Genomic DNA, 16,928 nt, shown 5'->3' on the forward strand with positions numbered 1-16,928 from the left:
TTACTTTACAGATCCTGTTGTGGAGGGCCATTGTTCAGGCACGACATGGTCACTACCATCTTGAAATCAGAGCCATGGTGACAGCCCCAGGAGACCCTCAACAAGGTTGGGTCTATTGACACTTGATGGTAGAGGAGCATAGGAAAGGTAACCAGACACTTAACCTGAGATTCCCGCCACTCCCTTCTACCTGCTCACTCATTACCCCACTGCATGTAACCCTGTCCCAGGTACACAAGGCCTCAAGACACACTGGTGTATGTAGGAGGTGGAAGGTTAGCTGTATAGGGGACTTCAGTGAAGCCGCTTTCATGAGACATATCTTGGTGTGACAGGAGGGTAGGGTGGAGAAAGTAGCATCAGGATTAGCCTATGAAATAAACCAGCGACAGAGAAAAAGGCTGGAACCTTGACCCTTTCTTACCCCTGCCAAGGTCTACATATAAGGGGCTGATGGGGCCCAGTGCCACTGAGCGCCTAACCTTTCCCAGCTCTCTGGCCTGCTTTCTTCCTCAGAAGTATGCTTTTTCTTAATACATCATCTCTGCTTCTACCATTATCCATGTGTCCCTGGTCTAGTTCCTTGTTTGGGGACACAATAATCTGGAAATCTCAGCAGATGGTAAGTTACCGGACAGGAAGTCATATTTATGTTTGTAATCTCTTTATCTCCTCAAAGGAAGCTAGGATCTTGTGTCTGCCCACTAGCCTGCCTGCTGCCTTCCTCTCTCCTTCCTTCCTTTCTTCCTCTTCACCTTTTGTTTTTCCTCCAAAGCACATGGAAACCAGGGACCCAGCTGTGGAGATTGTGGCCATGGTATCAGAACAGATGTGAAAGGAGACTTGACAACAGTTTGGGGCACCAAGTCCAACCTTCTTCACAGTTCATGATGCCACAAGGTCAGGAGGAAGAAGAGTTCCCAGATGTGCCCATGTCCCCACCATGCCTAGCTACTGGGTTCCATAATGCTACCACTCCCCCAGATATTCTTAAACTGCCAGTACTTTGCCCATCTCCACTCCCCTTTTTTATTTTCTTCTCCTAGGACAGCCTTGATGCCCCAGCTTGGGCATGGGGAGAGTGATGGTAGTGGCAGAATTCATGTCTGTATTCGTCAGGGTTCTTTAGAGGAACAGAACTGATAGATTGAATCTCTCTATATGTAGAAAGAAGATTAGAATGGCTTACAGGCTGTGGTCCAGCTAGCCCAACAATGGCTGTCTACCAATGGAAGATGCAAGAATTCAGTAGTTGTTCAGTCCACAAGGCTAAGTGTCTCATCTGGTCTTCAGTACATACCAAAGCTCCAGAGACATGGGCTCTGATACCAGTGCAGGAATGAACTTGCCATGAAGAGCAAGAGCAAGCAGGCAAAGAGAGAAAGCTTCCTTCTTCCATGTCCTTTATATAAGCTGCCAGCAGAATGTATGGTCCAGATTAAAAGTGGATCCCCCCACCTCAATGATCCAGATTAGAAGTGGGTCTTCCCACTTCAAATGATTTAATTAAGAAAAAAAAGCCTTACAAGTGACCAGCCACTTGGGTTAATTCCAGATGTAGCAAAGTTGACAACCAAGAATAGCCATCACAATGCCCATATCCTCTTCACACCCAGATGATCCCATAGAGAACCATCCCTACTCTGGGACTTGGGCTGTGACCAGAGCAGGAAGGACGGAAGTGTGATGTGAAGGCTGACTCTGTTGCCTGCAGTGCCTGGACCTGGACACTTGGCAGTTTCATGTTGTTTCCACCAGGGTTCATGAACCTTGATCTATCCTTCAGGGCCATCCCCTGGCAGGAATGGGAGTTCAGAGGCTAGCTCTAAAAAAAATTCCAAGAGACAAAAGTGAAAGACACAAATAGAAGTAGAGGCTGGTAGGCTAGGCTCAGCACTGTTCAGGGTCTGGATGCCTAAGTCTACCTCTGGGGAGTGAGAGGCACAGGTCAGGTAGGGCAATGGATTCTCACCCCTCTCACCATTCTTGATTAACTTTTCTCTGCACTCCCCTACCACTGTTTTGTGTACCCCCAGGGAAAAACTGAGGATCCAGGAATAAGCTAGAAGGCATGTGGATACACTATTTGGTCAAAATCCCTATGATCATCTGCCTATAATATAGGCTCTCCCATATCAGAATCTCCCTGACTGGGAGTCTCACATCCCAACTGGTTGTTTCTATCTGTAATTTTTCTCATGTGCCACTACATTTCTTCCCTAAAAACAGCCATAAGTATTTTCCCCACTGCCTGTGTGCTTATCTCATGTATATATTCCATCTACTGGGCACACATACATTTGTGGATAGTCAGGAAGATGATTCCTTCATAAGCTATATAATTTTGATGAATAGAAACAATACTAGCATATATTTATAGCTCAGACTGACATAGGAAAATAATAATATTAACAATGTTCTTGGTTACAAAGATAGCTTTTTACACCATTAGCTGATTTAAGACCTCAAAAAAAATTCAGAGCAGACTAGTTGCCCCTGCAAATGAGCCGCACAGGGACAGATTCCCAGGTGTCTGTTGAACCAATGTGAGGCATGAAGCAACTTTAGTGTCAGCTCTTCACTTGCAAAAGTCTGGCTGATAACATTAAAGACATAACTCCCTGCACAGATTCTCTCAGCAATTGACTCTTTACACATACACCTAATACCAGTTTCATGATGCAAGACTCAAGGTTCAGCCAACTAACTGTTTGTTGTTTAGGTCCTGAATTTCAATGTCACTCTGTTGGGAAATGCTGAGCACTCAGCTATGTGTTTCCCTCCCATTCTTGCTTTACAGTCTGTCTGACAGTTAAGCGTGGCCATGCCTATTCACTCACTGGCCAGCAGCATGGCCTCCCTAGCTTGAAAGAAACTATATACTTTCTTATGAGTTATCAGAATGGCTCTGCTTCCTATTGTTTACTCAAGGAATGCTTTGTGACCCTCAAAATGTAACTCACATATTTGTCCAGAGTTTTTTTTTTCTGTGAGAGGGCTGTGTAGAAGAGAGATGTAGATGTGGAGAGGTGTATAGCAGAGAGGTGTGTAGGAGAGAGGTGTGTGGCTGTGTAGAGATGTGCAGCTGTGTGGAAAGAGATGTAGCTGTGTGTAGAGATGTGTAGCTGTGTGGAGACAGATTTTCAGAGAGAAATTTTCAGAAGGAGATTTTCAAGATGAAGTAAAGAGAAAGTTGCCAACAGAACATGTATGTTTCTTTACTAATTCCCCTCAGATAGGAAAGTTCAGGCCTTGCCACATTCATGGAGTTTTTGTATACCCTAGGTGCAGTCTTGGAGCTGGATCTCCAAAAGACCCCAATAACCCTTTGAAGCATAATTCTAATTGGTCTTATCAATAAAAACCAGGAGTCAGATATCAGGGTAAAAACTGAAAGATCAGTGAAGCAGAGCAGCAGCCACCAAAGACTTCTTACCTCTCTGAATCCTCTGACCAAAAAGGACTGAGATCCTTTCTCCAACCTGCCTTATCATTTCCTATCTCTGCCCAGTCTTATCACTTCCTGTCTCTTGTCTGTACAGACCTCCAGATCTCTATGGTTAACTAGTGATTAGCTCTTCACTCTGATCTCCAGGCAAGCTTTATTTGTCAGAACACAAAATATCACATGGCATTTCCCCTTTTTTCTCTAAATAAAAAACAAAGGTTTAAACTAACATAGAAAAACTATATACAATAAGTACAATAACTATATACAAATATATATAGGCAATAATTACATTAACAATGTCTAGTCCATTAGCATTTGACAAATTCAGAGAAATTTGATACTCCATTATTTATCCTATCTTGGTGAGTCCAAAGTGTTGTATCTAATTCACTTTCTATTCTAGCTTGCATTACTAACACAAAACTATCTTTTTATGCCTCTCAACCTTATACACTTTATACTTCTTTAGTTTCTTAAACTATAACTATAACTATCTGATCTTCGACTTCATCAGAGACCTGAGAAGGACATAATATTACCTGAGTAAACAGGAAGGGCAAAGCAAACAACTACTAAAAATGAAGAAATGACAGAAACAACTGGCCTGGACAGTCACCTCTGTAACATTGGGGCATCCATCTTCAGCCTGCTGGCCTAGAATATCTGACAGACTTTTCTATGAAGCAGAATTTTTGAAGGACTGTCTCATCTTGTCTTGGCAAGTTCGGAAGTCACTTTCTTTTCTGTCCTGCTTGTCCAGTTTGGACAACATACTGTCAGCAGTCAAAGCAAGGATCTTTCTTGCCCAGTGGCTAATTTTTGCCATAAAGAAAGTAAACTCCATATGGAGTTTATTCAATGTCCATCATCTTCTCTGAAGTAGATTGGTGCTGCCAGGAGTAGACATATCTCAGTTATAATAAAAAAGAATGTTATATTAAAACATCTTAAATGCCATATTCTGTAGATCTCTGAAGTGTTTGAAAACCACTTGCCTATCTAAAATACATCTCTGATTGATCATAAAAACATATCTAACATGACTACAAGTTTGACTGTAATAGGCGACTAACTGCTAACCTGCATTTCTTTGTTATCCTAAATAGTTTGTAATAATAACTTTCAAGGACTAGATATTTATATTACAATGTTGAATGATATGTATAGGTACAATATCTTGAACAAGAGTAGAAATGTATGTACAATATGTTCTACCAAAAATAATCTCAAATTTGTATCAATATACAAAAATCCATTCTCAGTATAAAATATTTAAAACTAGTAGTTGATTTTTGGTTTAAAAATAGACTCAATAATCTACCTTTTTATCCTATCATTTCTATAACATACATACAGTATAACAAAAACAACTTTAAATTTGTATCAATATACAAAAATCCAAGCCAATGTAAAATATTTAAAACTAGTAGTTGCTGTTTTGGTTTAAAAGTAGGTTCAATAATCTACCCTTTTATCCTATTTCTATATTCCCCTTTTCATTTTAGAATGAGATTCCTGAATCTAATCTCCTTTGTTCAGCTTTTCTCCTGACCATTACCAATAACAATTTGTAACCAACTCCCCTAAATGATGACAAATATCCATACTCTACGGAATGACCAAAAATCACCCACCCTACCTCTTGGGAATGTGGGTGTTGTGCTCTTAAAATTGCTTCCTGCTGTCTGGGGACAACATCTTTGGGGGAACATGAAAAAAATTGGGATAATTATCAAGTCCTCGGAGAGCTAGCTGTATCATTGGTTATCCAGTTTCTGTGTAATGGGAAAGTGCAGGGCTTGTCTCAAGTCCTGGTTAGAGTAGTCTGTGAGACTGGACTATCTCAGCTAGCCACCTTGAAATTGTCCTGAGCAGTTTGTAGTCCAAAGTTGATCTTTAGGTGGTGTTTGTCAGCTTAGTGGCATTATCATAGTCCAGGTGGAATTATCTTTGTGGAGCCCCATCCTCCTTTTGGAGACTGTTAGGTATGGTTATGGTTCACTGCAGAAAACTTAAACATTTCAAATGTTATATGCAGCAGATCTCCAAGAGTTTTAGGGACCATAATTTGTTAGGTATATCCAGAGCACAAAAACTTAATTCCTAGTGTACCTGATATTCAAACCCAAAATCACATATAGGAATCTAGATGAAATCCTTTTCTAGAATTAGTTAGTACTCTATATGACCATTAATATCATGACAAAAGTTTAATATATATACTAATCTTATAAATTCTGATATAATATTCATACCTTAAGAAAAGTTTAAAAGAGTTAAAATAAAACCAAAGGATCATGAGATTAGTAGCAATAGGTCAGTCCCTTAGTGTCAGTTTTTCTTCTGTCCCATATCAAGTGGCTCTTCTGACATAAGACGGAGATTTTGGATTTTTCTTTTAACAAGGATGTTTGAGTTTAGACAAGGAGAGAGTCACACTTCAACTCCAAAGCCAGCTTTAATTTTTAATTGAACTACAAAAAGACCGTTTGCATTATGTGTCTGTAGAGAAGAGCAGAAACAAACATTTTGGAAGATTTATGAAATTTTATCTTGTTGGAAATGTGATATATCAGTAGGCCAATTTATTCCTTTTCTTGGAACACTTTCTCTGGATGATTCTTCCTTTTTTCTTCAGATGTCTCATTTGTCCAGTGGTCTTCAGATTCCTTAGCTGATTGCCTTCATTTTCCTGGGAAGACAAAAACAAAATTCTGCCCCAACCATAACTTTGGGAAGTTTCCCTTTTGGCAAGTTATATCTGATCAAATGAAAAGCATTTGTTAGTCTTTTTTGTTTGTTTGTTTGTTTGTTTGAGACAGTTTCTCTGTGTAGCTTTGTGCCTTTCCTGGAACTCACTCTGTAGCCCAGGCTGGCCTCAAACTCACAGAGATCCACCTGCCTCTGCCTCCCCAGTGCTGGAATTAAAGGCGTGTGCCATCACCGCCTGGCTACATTTGTTAGTCTTCTAAGTTAGTTTAGATTGAATGGTCATGCTGGTTGATGAACTATCACCTCCTTTAATCAAGAGAACTCTCTTGTTCAAATCTAATCTTTATCAATTTTGATGGCCTCCATAGATTTTCTTCTCCTGTACAAGCAAAAGCAAAACTGTCAGAATTCTGCCCTCATTCCAGCTACATGACTGCACATGCACAGTTCAGGAGTTAAGCAAATGGTCTTGCGTCTTATGTCATCAGTGTGCACTGGCGACTACTTGTGCATGGTGTGGTCACGCAATCAGCACATGCATGGTGTACCTCAGTAAGCCTGCTTCACTGGGAGCCCTTAAAAAGCCGGATGCAGACCCCACCCTTTCTCTCTGCTCTGCTCCCCCCCCCCCCCCCCCCCCCGCACCATCCTTCTCTCTCCACACATGCTCTTTCCCAGGCCTGGTTCTTCCCCCTACCCCCTCTTCTTCCTAATAAATCTCTCTTCTACCAGGTAGCATGACTGTGGCTTGTGACCTTTCCGTGCAGTAATAACCAGTGCTGCCACCAGCTCCGTTTATCATTCATTTCAAAAACCCCTTCCCATCATAACACATATCTTGGTTTCCATTCGTAGGTCAACACATCTTTAAAGTATACAGGCTGATTTAATTCTGTACTTTTTTTCCATTATCCAATGTCTCTCTGCAGCTGTCATTCCTTTCTCATTAGCATTTAGAAAATTTAAAGTTAATAAAGCTTTATGTAATCTACCTCTGGGGGTCTTTATTACCCCTTTCTGTTTATTAAGCATATCTTTTAGAGTTCAATTAGGTCTTTCTATAACTGCTTGCCCTGTAGGATTGTATGGTATACCTGTAATATGCTTCATGTTGTAATATGCAAAGACAGTTTTATCAAGCTGGAGCATTGTCAGTCTTAATTTGTACAGGTATCCCCATGATGACCATAACTTCTAACAAATGTGTGATTACAGAATCAGTCTTTTCAGAACTCAAAGCAGCTGTCCATTGAAATCCTGAATATGTATCTATAGTGTTGTGTACATATTTTAATTTTCCAAACTCTGAAAATTTTAATTTTCAAAATTTATTTGCCAAATTTTATTTCTTTGAGTGCCCTTTGGGTTACTTCCTGCAAGTAGTGAAGATTGATTGTACAAGGAACAAGTAGGACATTGTCTTATAATTTCCTTGGCTTGTTGCCAAGTGATGGAAAAATCCTTTTTCAAACCCTTGCTATTGGAATGGTGTTTTTAAGGCAATTCTGAGGTCTCCATCACATTTCCTAATAATAACTGGTCAATTTCATCACTACCGGATTTCAAAGGCCTGGCACAGGACCACATATATTAGAGACTGAATAGTGCTTGGATTTTGGAATTGATTACAATTTAAATTGTTTTTGTTTTATACTGTAGGTATGTATAGAAAGATAGGATAAAAGTAGTTATTGAGTCTTTTTGTGTATACTCCATGATAAATCTAGATACATATAATAGGCTTTTACAAATATATTTGTATGACTGAATGAATATGCGCACTTTTATTCTTGATACACAATAATTGATGTATACCATTGTTTATAGGTGGTAGAAATATACTTTTGTATACATTTACTACTCTTGATTCAAATATGAATGTAACACATATTATCATTCATCAACATGTGTAATATATCTGAATAATATTCTAGCTCCTTTGAAATATTTTTTCAAACTATTTTTTAGGGAGATAACAAATAGAAAATGCAGGTTGTTTAGCAGCCTTAGTCGTCCTTCTATTTACAGCATGACAACTATGGTTAGTCATGCTAGATATAGTATTTTTGTATGTAATACAATCAGAGAATGTATTATTCAGAATAGATTGTCTAGTGGTCTTTTCAACTTACAGTGCTCTCAGAATCTACATGAATATGGCATATTTAAGGATGATATGTATATAACATCTTTTTTATTATAACTGAGATATGTTCTACTCTCTGGCAGCCACCAATCTACTTCAGGAGAAGATGATGGACATTGAATATAACTCATATGTGAGTTTACTTTCTTTATGGGCAAAAAGTTTACCTGGGCAAGAAAGATCCTTGCTTTGAACTGCTTGACAGTATGTTGTCCAAAAACTGGACAAGCAGGAACAGAAAAGAAGGGGACTTCGAACTTGCCAAGACAAGTTAAACGATCAGATTACCTCTCAAAAGAATATCTGCTTCATATGAAAACATTTCTGTCAAGGATATCTTGAGTCCTCAAATAGCGATTCTGTAAGATGTAATAAGCCCCAATGTACCAGAGATTGACTGGTACCAGGCTCAGTTGTTTCTTGTTCCAATTTCTTTCGAGCATTTTTGATAATTCTGTTAGAGCTTTGTGTTTTTGCTTTGCCCTTCCTGTTGTTTGGAAACTTAACGTCAAGATCGATTAATAATATATGGTCCTTCCTCTATTGAGTCTCTGATGAAGTCGAGATCAGGATATTATAGTAGTTACTAGTTATAGTGTACTCTAAAACTAAAGATAAGTGATAAGTGTATTTAAGGTTGATTGACTTTAGAATGCATATTCAACTGATTTATAACCTGAACATACGTTTGCGTTTTCCTGATTTTGATTTTAATGCAAGCTGCGAGAACAATAGAAGTTGTAATTATAAGGACATACACTACTTTGGTACTCACCCAAGAGATGGATAAATTAATGGGACCGTACTCCAAATTCGGTATAGATTATTTGTTCAAATGCTTAATGGCTGACTTAACTATGTGCCTTTAATGTTATTACCTGCCTAATATATTGTATATAGCTATTGGTAACTGTTATTGTTAATATAGTCTCTTCAGATGTTTAGTCTTAAATCTTTGGTAGTGTTTTAAATTGTTAGACTCATAAATAACATGGAGTTCTATCAATGCCCATTGTTTTATATTTTGTGTCTGACAAATTTTAAATAGCTATGTTGGGGACAGAGTGAAGAAAGTCTGCTATCTAGTGTAACCATAGAGTATCTGTTGAGGGTCGTAGTTAACATGCTACAGAGATGACAGGAAAGTGATACAAAGAACTGGGCAGAGATTAGGAATGATAGGGCAGGGTTGGAGTCTAGAAGGATCTTCAGTCCCTTTTCAGGTCAGAGATCAGAGAGGTTTAATGGATATTAAATCATCTTTCTGTCGCTCGCTACTGAACTTATCCTCCACACTTGAGCATCTACAGTACTTCTTTACCCTGATTATCATGACTCCTGAGGTTTTTATTTGTTTAAGACCAATAGCATTATGCTTCAACAGGACAGTATTGGGTCAATGGTTCATTTATCTCGCCAATTAATAATGAGAGATCACATGCTCCAAGGAGCTGCAACACCTAGGGATAACAAAATCTCCATTTCGATGTGGCAAGCCTGGAACTTTCCTATACTGCAGAGGGTGTCCTAGTAAATGAAAACGATAGCAAAATGTTTGTTTGGCATAACCTTCAATTTTCCTGTCGCTTTGGGTACATTTACTTCCTGTCATCATCTTGTGAATTTGGAACATCAATGCTTGCTCTTAAAGATATTTTTCTTTCCTCCTTGAATATTATCTTGATCTCCATAATCAACCTCATAAGAAACATAAACATTTCCCTTTCTTGACACCCCGATCTTTTGAACATCTCTTTCCACCACGCAGTGCACATCCTCTACACAGCCACACACCTCTCCCTAGCACACTCTCGTCGCTATACAAGAACTTTCTCCACATCTACATCTCTCTTCTACACGCCTTCTCACAGAAAAAAAAAAAACTCTGGACAATATGTGAGTTACATTTTGAATAGGGCACCAAAGATTCCTGAGTAAACAATAGGGAAGCAGAGCCATTCTGATTAACTCATAAGAAAGTATATAGTTTCTTTCAAGCTAGGGAGCATGCTGCTGCCAGTGAGTGGAATAGGCATGGCCAGCTTAACTGTCAGACAGACTGTAAGCAGAATGGAGGGAACACATAGCTGATGCTCAGCATTTCCCAAAACAGAGTGACATAATTCAGACTAAAACAACAAAACAGTTAGTGGCTGACCTTGAGTTCACATAAATAGGTATTAGTGAGTGTAAGGTCAATGCTGAGAGAAATCTGGCCAGGAGTTATGTCTTTAATGTATTCAGCCAGACTTTTGCAATGAAGACTGACCACTAAATGTTGCTTCATGCTTCACATTGTTACGACCTGGGAATCTGTCCCTGGCGCTCATTTGCAGGGCACTAGTCTCCCTGATATTTTTTTTGAGTCTTAAATCCAGCTAATTGTTGTTAAACTATTCCTTGAACAGAACATGTAATAATTTTATTCTAGTCAGTCTGCCTATAAATATATGTAGTATTGTTTCTATTCATCAATTATATAGCTATGAAGGATCATTTCCTGACAATCCACAAATGTATGCGTTGTTTCCCAGTAGTATGAATATATACATAGATAAGCACCAGGCAGTGAGAAAATACTTTATGGCTGTTTTTGGGAAGGAAATGTATTGGCACATGAGAAAATTACAGATAGAAACAACCAGTTGAAATGTGAGACTCCCAGTCAGGAGTATTCTGATATGGGAAGCCTATATTATAGGCAATGATCATAGGGATTTTGACAATAGTGGTGTATCCACATGCCTTCTAGTTATTGATCCTCAGTTTTTCCCGGGGTACACAAACGGTAGGGGTGCAGAGAAGTAATCAAGAATGTGAAGAAAGGGGTGAAATCCATTCTACCTGACGTGTCTCTCACCCAGGTAGTACTAGGCATCCGCCCTGAACAGTGCGCCTCTCCTCCTAACTTCTATCTTGTGCCTCCTTTTCTTTTGAATTTTTATATTAGAGCTAAGCCTTGAACTCCCATTCTAAGTCGGGGATGGCCCTGAGGATAGATCAGGAAAATTTCATGAACCCTGGTTGGACAACCAACATGAAACTGCCAAGTTGTCCAGGTCCAGGCACTGCAGGCAACAGAGTCAGCCTTCACATCACACTTCCGCGTCCTCCTGCTCTGGTTCACCAGCCAAGTCCCGATAGGGATGTTCTCTATGGAATCATCGGGTGTGAAGAGGATATGGCATTGTGATGGTATTCTTGGTGTCACTTTTGCTTACATCTGGAATTACCCGTGGCTGTCTTGTAAGGCTTTTTTTCTTAATAATCATTTGAAAGTGGAAGACCCACTTCTATCTATCATTGAGTGGTGGGACCTCCCACTTTTAATCTGGACCGTACATTCTGCTGGCAGCTTAATAAAGACATGGAAAGGAGCTTCTCTCTTTGCCTGCTTGCTCTTCTTCATGCAAGGGTTTCATTCTCTTGCACGTTGCGTATGCAGAGCCCATGTCTGCTGGGCTCTTGGTATTGTACTTAAGACCATAGACAACATTTAGCCTTGTGGGACTGCAACTATAACTAACTGAGATTCTCTGCGATCTCCCATTAGGTAGACAGCCATGCTACACCTGGACTCCACAGCCCTGTAACCATTCTATCTGGCTGTTCTAACATATAGAGGGCAGCACTCAAATGCGTAAGTCAGTGCATCTGTTACCTCATAAGAACCCCTGATCGCAATCACGACGACCTGAAATTCTTTGATCCTACCTCCATCATCGTCTCTATGGCCCAAGCTGGGGCATCAAGGCTTCCTAAGGAGAGAAATATTAAAAAGGGGATGGAGGATGGGCAAAGTATTGCTAGCAAGAATATCTGGGGATGTAGCGATTATGGCAACCGCAGAGCCTAGGCATGGTGGGGACTGGGCACATCTGCGGAACTCTTCTTCCTCCTGACCTTCGTGGCTGATCATGGTGTGAGAGGAAGCTTGGAACCTCAGCGGTGCTCCCAAAGCTATTGTCCATAGTCTTTCCTTCACCCAATGCATGGTAAGCTCCGTAGCCCATGGCCACCACATCATCCACAGCATGGCGGTTCACCATGGCTATCCCATGTGACTTTTGGAGGAAAAAAAACCAAATACCTGCAACGAGGATAGAAAGTGACTGCGACGAAGAAGAGAGAGGGAAATCACACAAGAGCAAAGCATAGAAAATAAAGGCAAGACACAAGATCCTAGACTTCCTATATAGTAGGAAGAAATAAAAGCAGATTACCACAACATAAAATATGACATTACCTGTCAAGGTAATTAATAACCAATCTGCTGAAAGATAATTCACAGACTCACTCGAATGATCCCCCCAAAAAACAAGGAAACTCGACCAAGGACACAATATAGGCTCAATGGTAAAACAGATAGATGAAATCCGTATTTTATGCACAAAAGCACTATAAACTTGTCGAGGAAGAAACTGGTTACCAAGAGAGCTGGATAAGGTTAGTGCGCTCATTCTGCCTGGGGCCCCAGTTCTTCGTGTAGCCGCCATATATAGAGCTAGACCTTGAGGCCAGGGGTTTAAGATACGGGCTCAAGTTCACAGCCTTTTCTTGCATCTGTCTGCTGGTTTAAGTTTGTACTATTATTAGAGCCTCTACTGATGCCTATCATTTCTCCACCCTACTCCTCCTAGACTCTACACTCAGCAATTAATATTTGTCTCCACTGTGGGAAAAGCTTGGCTTTCACTGAAGTCCCCTATACAGCTAAACCTTATGCAAACCTCTCTAAGAATAGCACCATGTGTCTATGGGGCCTTGTGTACCTGGGACAGGGATACATAGCAGTGGATAGATAATCGAGCTGAGCAGGTACAGGAAAGGGATGGCCCAACCAGTCAGAGCGCTTCCCAGAGGGATATCGCGATTAAAGTGTCTAGAGTACACTTTCCCTTCATGCTTCCTCTACCATCATAGTGTCATACTAGACACCTCAGTGCCCTTGTTGGGGTCTCCTGGGCTGTCACCATGGCTCTGATATTCTACAACATAGTATGGTTTGAAATCCGTTCTCTGCTTAACTCACATGCGCCTAATCACACGAACAGTATCTGCAAAGTAACATCAAAGATACAACTGTGATGTCTTAGTTCAAATCAGACGAACGAATGTAACATAAAGACGGTTGTATGATATCCTCATGTATCTAAATCGCCTGATATTTGATTGTTTCGATATCTCAAATTTGGGGAGACCTAAGAACTTCTATGCCAAGGTTCTCCATGTTTGTTCACTTTTTAGTGTGATAGCAGTGCATATTATGTGTACAGTGAGATCACACAACCTGACCGTGCAAGTTCCATACAACAGCCGTTTCAGGTGTTGGGAGCCTGGGCACCTGCACATTTTGTCTTATGCTGGGGTTCTTCGATTGTGTTGATTGTTGATGGACGGGCTCTGGAATTGGTAAGCTAGGTTTAACAAGGCGAGCCTCCTGAAGGATAGAGTGAGCTGGCAAGCCCCAGGGACCCATTTGCGGTTGGCATCGCTTAGTCCCCTCCCCCCAAGTCGTTCTTATTGGAAATTACAAGTGCGTCCTTTCTGCTCTTTTCGATTTTTTCTTTTAAGCTTAGCTTTCCTCTTATTCCTTTCTCTTCATTTCTCTTTTCTGTTCATATCTCTTTTCTGTAATTTTTCTCATATTATCTTTATTTTTAAGAACGATGAGGTTGCTTTTTTACTGTCTAGCGCTGTCGCCTCTGGCTTGAAGCCTAAAGCGATTAGGCTCCTCACTCTAGAGACCTAGAAGCTGACTTCTTCTTGAATACAACACTCTGACTAGAGCACCTGCGTGCTTAGCTAATCCCTCTTCACCTCACGACCCAGTAGTCTGATATATTAGATAATACGCTGTAGTACGCACTTCCACCGCCAAAATCTATCGCACCTTGGCTCCTTATACTACATATATGCTACTCAGTCCTCATTCAGTATGGCCATCAGTAGTAACTACTCTCTCTGTAATGTTATAGCACAATTGCGCATATATGCTTCTGCGCATACTGTGCTTTCGCAATGCTGACCACTAGATCCCTAACACGATTCGATTGGCATGCGTCTTGCTCTCACTAGAACAAGATGAAACGCCACTGCTCCTCGTCTGTAAGCCTTTCTCTGGTCCTCTTACCTCGTCTATGAGGATAACCTCCTGAAACATTCAACCTTCAAACAGAAATAAAGTCGAGAAGCTCGCCGAAATTCATCAGTACAGAAAAAAGAGCAAGGTTTCTTCACAAGGAACTCGCACAGGCTAGAGCACCTGCCTCGGTGCTTCAACCTCCTGCACGCTACCTGATACGTGAGTGGAATTGTGCTTTCCATGACTGGCACAACCGAAAAGAGTGCACTTTCAGCCAAGAAACGGTCTCGTTAGTCGAGGTGACGGCTGGCTATGATATTAGCACAGAATTGTCGACTAATCCCATCCGCCTACGGACACAGGAGCACAGAGTACAGTGGACGATAGCGTAATCTGATTAGTCTTGTTCGTTAGCGCTATTCGAAGAAGAGTAAGTACCTAGAATGAGCTAGAGTGAGAGAGCAGCTTAGATACTTTGACGAGCGTTGTGCTTCTCGCCTCTCATCTCTAAGCAGCAATCAGCAATAGTATTAGTCATAATGTAACTGAACTTCAACGAGTATACTGCACTCGCGTCAGCTGTTATCACATAGAAGAACAATGACTCGTTCTTTGAGAAGCCAGCGAATGGTCCGTTACCGACTCTAGTAGGACATTTACTGACTCTATCATAGACTCTTATGTCACCAACTCGCTGAGATAGTACTTGCAGTATAGATACCCTGTCATTTCTAACAAGGAGAATCTACTGACTGTGGCTATGTAAGGCGCGAGTGAATGAGTGAAGAGGCAGGACCTCTTAGATGAGCAGGGTGACGTGAATGACAACCAATTGGTGTCCTAGAGAGTGGCTTTTCAAGTAGTATCGGGCTAGGAAGCGCAGCCTCGTGCTCGATTCTCTCAATACTAGCTAATGACACTGCGTATACAACAATTGTATCACATACGGCTGCTTTAGTAGAACGTTCACGATGCATGCTTCTGACATCGCATGCTCAGCCTGAATAGTGAACTGTCTAGCCTGACCTTCCAAGCTCTCAGACTCGACGTATATGCTACTAATTGAGAAGGTGATTAATTTGGTTCAATCTGTGGTCGAGTTAGATAAAAATTTGAGTGCCCAATTCTAGTCTCCCATGTATTTGCTTCTCATGTTCTACAACGATCTACAGACATTGCTGTCTGTCATCACCAAGTGCTGTAGATTATTACTAAATATCGTATATGCTAAGTAGATATATATCTCTCTACGCTTTCCTACTTCACTGTTTGAGACACACTCATTTTCATTAGATCACAACGTCACACCACTGTAATAGGCGACGCAAACATATTAGCCGACACATGACATCAGCAGAGCATCTGCGGCCAGCATGACAGCAGATCGACGATGAATAGAAGAGAAGATGAGGACGAAGATAAGAGTCACCCATATACTTATCCCACACAAGTCTACTCCCGTCCTAACACAACCACACCTTAACATCCTCATACCACACCCGAGCAACAGCATTCACTTCGACTATGCATACTGCAATAACATTGACGACTACAATAGTCAGTACTAGCGATCTACCAGCTTGACTCATGGTCCCATACGACTCCCTCTTCTCAATCCCCACATCTAACTCCCCCCATCCTTGCTCTGAATGCGGTGAAAATTTGATATTAACATAGATGGTATCAAACTTTAACGTAACTGCAACGTCCATATCTACTTTTAGAGATTTTGATGAGGTCGATTTGATAGCTAGATCAAAATATATGAGAGAACATAAAGACGCCTGAGAGCCTCACGAGCAGGTCGCATTAGGTGAGGACTAGCGACCCCCATGTCCGAGTCATGCCGATGTTCTTCTTCTTGTCGGCGAACGAATCTGTTGTACCGCTCCTATTATCGTATAATCATCATAGTTGACTATGTGTCCCCAAAGTAGACAGTGTTACAGCTAGATTGTGGTACCTCTCGAGTCGTGCAAAGCCCCTGGTGCACGAGTACTAACTATTGGTTGATCACCCACACATTGGCTTGTTAACACCACCTCGCCCATCAGGTACTCCTTGCTACTGTTAACAACCTTACATACACCAGGCACCCATCTTTTCCTATTAACCACCTATATAAGATGAAATAGGGTTAAAGATGTCCCCAAAAATTACTTAGTCTTTATCCTAATGTTGCTCCTCACCACTCTTTCCTCCTGTATACCAGTCCGAACTAGCGTTTCAAACTTCAATGTCATCACCATCAACTAACATACATATACCTGCTATGACCTCTATTTAGTGTTAGCTTAGAGACTTATTGGTACAACTGAAGAGCACTAAGCCTTGATTAGGGATCTCAGTAATCCTGAGAGAGCTTAGCTCAATTGCTCCCTATGTCTGTCTTTGCATGTATCTCTGTTGATCCTGTGTATGATTGTTTCGATTCAATTCATCCCGCCCTTTGTGGGGCTCTCGGTGTTGAATATTAGGGTGGCATTGCAGATTGACTATGGGACCAACTGTCTGTGTCTGAAATAATACACTGG

This window comes from Peromyscus leucopus, chromosome 2, assembly GCF_004664715.2.
Source record: "Peromyscus leucopus breed LL Stock chromosome 2, UCI_PerLeu_2.1, whole genome shotgun sequence".
NCBI classification, from domain to species: Eukaryota; Metazoa; Chordata; class Mammalia; order Rodentia; family Cricetidae; genus Peromyscus; species Peromyscus leucopus.